Source organism: Carlito syrichta, unplaced genomic scaffold (assembly GCF_000164805.1).
Source record: "Carlito syrichta isolate Samal-C Ts95f unplaced genomic scaffold, Tarsius_syrichta-2.0.1 Scaffold305880, whole genome shotgun sequence".
Classification (NCBI taxonomy): domain Eukaryota; kingdom Metazoa; phylum Chordata; class Mammalia; order Primates; family Tarsiidae; genus Carlito; species Carlito syrichta.
In genome coordinates this window covers 393433-398700 of record NW_007249976.1, presented here as the reverse complement: position 1 = coordinate 398700, position 5268 = coordinate 393433, and the positions used below count along the sequence as shown (strand labels likewise).

Here is a 5268-nt window from a genome sequence, read left to right as displayed (position 1 = left end):
TCACCTCAGCCTCCCAAAGGCGCGGGATTACAGGCTGAGCCACCGAGCCCGGCTTGCAGGATTTTTATAGTTTTTTTCTGTCACTTTCCCTATTATCTACTCCCATGTTTCTTTGCTCTTAGAGTAGGACTCACTTATTACAGACTCTCCTTCCTTCTAAAACAGTTTCTTTCTTTTTTTTTTGAGTTGGAGTCTCACTCTGTTGTCCAGGCTGGAGTGCAGTGGCACGCTCCTGGCCACTTCAGCTTCGACCTGCTGGGCTTAGCCAACAATCCTTCTGCCTTAGTCTTCCAAGTAGCTGGAACTACAGACTCATGCCACCACACCTGGCTAGTTTTTTGTGATTTATTGTAGAGATGAGGTCTCATCAAGTTGCCCTGGCTGGTCTCAAACCCCCGGGCTCAGGCAATTCTCTCACCTTGGCCTCCCAAAGTGCTGGGATTATAGGTATGAGCCACTACACCCGGCCCTAAAATAGTTTCTTACCTGCTATGGATGAATAATTGTCATGTTTGCACCACACTTCCCAATATATAAAGTGCTCATCTGACCTTTGCAGTGAATATCACTGTCTGTGGGCCATAGCCCTAGGGCTGGGAACTTGACCCTGGCCTAGCCAATCAGAATATTCCATCTCCCTTACCCAGTGACTGGTTCTAGGAGGGACACATGACCTAATCTGGGCCTGTAAGAATCTGCCCTGAGATTTTTGTCAGTGATCAGGAAAGCAGCTCTTCTGAAGTTATCTTAATTCTATTCAAACAAACAAGCAAACACAAACAAAACAGGTAAACTTGAGCTGCCAGAGTCTCTCCTGCTGCCCCATGAAAAACCTAACATACAGGAAAACAGCTGAGAGACAGAGGGAGACAGACTTGATAACATCATTTGAATACCTGAGTCGTGGACTTTTCAGATTGCATAACTCCTCCGTGTACCTCACCATACACATTGGTATTTTGTTTATATTTTGGTTTAGTTTAAGCAAGTCTGAGTTGGATTTCTATCATTTGCTATGACTCCTGGTGTGGAACTGTCTTCTGGATCTTCCCTCACCATATTCTGGAGATTTCCTGTACCTTTCTCTCCTCCTTCTTGGTTTACTTCCTCATTTTGGTGACACACAACCCTCAGGAGCTTCCTAAATAAAGTATGGATGGGAAATAAATTTCGGGAGAACTTACATGTTTAAAAATGAGTTCGCTTTCATACTTCACTAAAAGTTTGGCTATATTTGGGATTTTAGGTTGTAAAAAATTTTTCCTTCAGAATTTTTAAGGCAACCCTTCATCATATTCTGGCATCCAGTGTGGCTGTTAATAGGTCTGAAGTCATTTTGATTCCGAAGCTTTTCTCTGTGACCTGTTTTCAAAATGTTTAGATTTTTTTCCTTTCTGGGATCTCTTCTCATTAGCCTTGGTTTTCTGATATTCCTTGGTGATGTGGCTTGGGTCCATTTTCATTCACTGTGCTAGTATTAGATTGGACATGTCAATCTAGAAACACGTCCTTCAACATTGGAGAACATTCTTTAATTATTCGTTTGGTGATTTCCTACTTTCTGATTTCTGTGTTCTCTTTCTTTTGAGCACCTATTAATTAGATGCTGAATTTCCTGGCCTAATCTAATTATTTGGGGCTTATTTTGTGTGTTACCCCTATTTTCTATCTTTGTCTTTTATCTCTGTAGAGTTTTTCAATTTTATTTTGCAAATTTTATGGTAAACTTTAAAAATTTTACTGTCATGTTTTTTAATTTCCAAGACTTGTTTTTTGTTTATGAGTGTTTTTCTTTATAAGTGTACTGTTTTTATTTCACTAATTCAATAGCTTCTCTTATTTTGAAAGAATATTTTGAGAATCATAGGTTTAAAATTTTTAATTATCTTTCATCTTATTTTAAAATATTTTTATTTTTTGAGTCAAAGTCTTGCTCTCTCATCCAGGTTGGAGTACAGTGGCACAATCTTGGCAACTGTAGACTTTACCTGCTGGGGCTCGGGCAATGCTTCTGCCTCAGCTTTTCAAGCAGCTGGAACTACAGGCCTGCACCACCACACCCAGCCAATTTTTTTATTTATTGTAGAATCAGGGTCTCTTCATGCTGTCTAGGTTGGCCTCGACTCCTGGGCTCAGGCAATCAATCTTCTTGCCTCAGTCTCCCAAAAGTGCTGTGATAACAGGCATGAGCCACTATGCCAGACCAAAGAAGTTTGAATTTACCAAAAAATTATAAGAATAATTTATTTAATTAATTTAATTTTAGCTTTTTAGAAACAGGATCTCGTTCAGTTGCCCAGGCTGGAATGCAGTGGCGTGATCATAACTGCCTGCAGTCTTGAACTCCTGGGCTTCAGCGATCCTCCAACCTCAGCCTCCCAAAGTGCTGGGATTACAGATGTGAACCACTATACCTGGTTAAGTTTAAAGAACTTCTTTTCTGAACCATCTGAGAGTAAATCACTAACATGATGCTCATCCTCCCCATTAGTAGTGTGTATTTTCTCAAACAAGGACATTCTTTTACCTCACAGCACAATCATTAAAATCAACAAATTAATGCTGATACCTGTCTGCCATCTAATTCACAGACCCAGATCAAATTTCTCCAATTGTTCCAGTACTGTCCTTTATAGTAAAAGGATCCATGCCAGGACAAAGCATTGCATCTATTATCATGTTTCTTTAATTTCTTTCAGTCTGGAACAATACCTCCGTATTTTCTTTACTTTCTTTTTGTTTTTTTGAGTTGGAGTCTCACTCTGTCACCCAGGCTGGAGTGCAGTAGTACGCTCACGGGCTCAGGTGATCCTTCTGCTTCAGCCTTCCAAGTAGCCGGAATTACAGGCAGACGCCACTACACCCAGCTAATTTTTTTATTTGTTGTAGAGATGATGTTTTACCAAGTTGCCCAGACTGGTCTCGAACCCCTGGGCTCAGGCAATCCTCTCACCTCAGCCTCCCAAAGTGCTGAGATTATAGGTATGAGCCACCATGCCCAACCTTTTCTTCACTTTCATAACTCTGACAATATTTTTTAACTGGCTAGTTATTTTGTAGATTGTCCCTCAATTTGAGTTTTCATGACTGATTACAGGTTATGCAACTGGGTGCAGAAACAGTACAGAAGTGATACTATGTTCTTAATATTGCCTCCTATTAGGTGATACTTGGTTTCACTATGTTCCATTTTTGAGAATGTTGACATTGATCACTTTATTAAGGTGGTATCTGCTAGGTCTTTCTACTGAAAAGTGACTATTTTGCCTTTTGTAATTGGTAAGTATTTTGTAGAAAGGTACTTTGAGGCACATGTCCCGTTCTTTATCAAAGTTTTACTTGCTATTTTTAGTTTATTTTGGATGAATGAATTATTACTATGAGAGTTATCTAAGGGTGATTTTCCAATTTCATTATTCCTTATACATTTATTAGTTGTCATTCTACTTTTAAAAACAATTGTCTCAGGTCAAGTGTGGTGGCACATGCCTGTAATCCCAGCGCTTTAGGAGGTGAAGGCCAGAGGATTGCTTGAGCCCAGGGGTTTGAGACCAGTGTGGGCAACTTGGTGAGACCTCGTCTCTATAATAAGTTTTTAAAAAATGAATTGGGTGTGGTGGTGCAAGGCTGTTGTTCCAGTTTCTTGGAAGGCTGAGGAGGAAGGATTGCCTGAGCCCAGCAGGTCAAGGCCGCAGTTGCCATGAGCATGCAACTACATTCTAGCCTGAGCAACAGAGTGAGACTCCAACTAAAAAAAAAAAATTCTCTTTCATGTATTTATTTATTCATTTATTTATTTATTGTATGGGCATATGGATTCCTATTTCATTGAATGGATGATAGCCTGTTAATATCTTTATTTATTTAGTTAGTTATTGAGTTAGAGTTTCACTCTGTCATCCAGGTTGGAGTGCAGTGGCATGATCATGTCTGACTGCAGCCTTGATCTCCCGGCTCAAGCAATCCTTCCACCTCAGCCTCCTGAGTAGCTGGGACTACTGGTGCATACCACCATGCCTGGTTAATTTTTTTTATTTGTTTGTAGAGACAAGTTCTCACTATGTTAACTTAGGCTGATCTTGATCTCCTGGGCTCAGGCAATCCTCCCTCCTTGGTCTCCCCAAGTACTGGGTTTATAGGCTTGAGCCACTGCACTTGGCTAGTTCTTTAAGCATTTCTTTCTGCCACAGCAAGATGATACAAATTCTTGTATTTTCCTTATCTCAGCCCTGAAATCAATAATTTCTCCAAGGATCCCTGGTTTCTTTTAGTAAAGAATGATATTTAGAGGCCAAGTTTTGGGCACTAGGGGTATAAACTGCCATTGGAGTGTGAAGGTTTCCATGCTTTCTCGATGGATAAAGCCAGGGAATATGTGTATGTGTATACATTTATACAAATGCACACACATACCAGCATCTATATTTATCTCCATATATACCCAACACCACAGTTTCTTTCCCTTCCATATCTGCAAATTTTTTCTAGTTCAGTGAGAAATCTGACTCCTGTTGTTGTCAATATATATATTTATTTGATTAGCCCTCCGTATATAGTCAATTCTGGTTTTGCTGCTTCAAACTGGCCCTACGCTGATGACTGCCTCAACTCATTAGGCTTTTTTTGGGGTGGGGGTTCTGATCTTACTTATTTGTTACTCAAAAAAATCTTATTTTTGACTAGACTCAGACTTGAAAGTAGAATGTCGCAGAGAGGACAGTCTGTGTCTCTTGGCAATCTGTTCCTGACATTTTTCTTTAGTCTCCTTCATTCTCTTGGTCAAGTTTAGCATACTCTGTGGCCTGTTCCTTATTTCTCTTAGTATGTTGTGTCTTCAGAGCAATATAACAGGTGTTTGTGTTGCAGGACACGTGGAGTGATAAGTTGCTGAATTTTGGGTGCTTTGGTTCTAGGTTTCTTACCTTCTTTGTTTAAGGGCTTTCTTACAACATACTGGTAGACGTCATCTTCTTTAGAGAGATTGAAGAGTTTGTGGATTCTGCCAGCCCCTTCGGGCCCCAGGCAAAGCACTGCAGTATCAGTCAGCCCAGCAATATCCTTCTCTCCTTTTTTTTTTTTTTTTTGAGTTGGAGTCACTCTGTCGCTCAGACCGGAGTGCAGTGGCTGCTCCCGGCCACCGCAGCCTCAACCTGCTGGGCTCCGGCGATCCTTCCGCCTCAGCCTTCCAAGTAGCTGGAACTACAGGCGCGCGCTACCACGCCTGGCTAATTTTTTGATTTATTGTAGAGATGAGGTCTCACCTGCCCG

The 5268-nt window shown here is 40.8% G+C and overlaps 1 pseudogene; it reads right to left on the bottom strand.

Annotated features, from left to right (window-relative positions):
* Positions 1 to 4669: 4669 nt before the first annotated feature.
* The window catches only part of LOC103265206, a 1834-nt pseudogene continuing 1235 nt past the window's right edge, over positions 4670 to 5268 (bottom strand).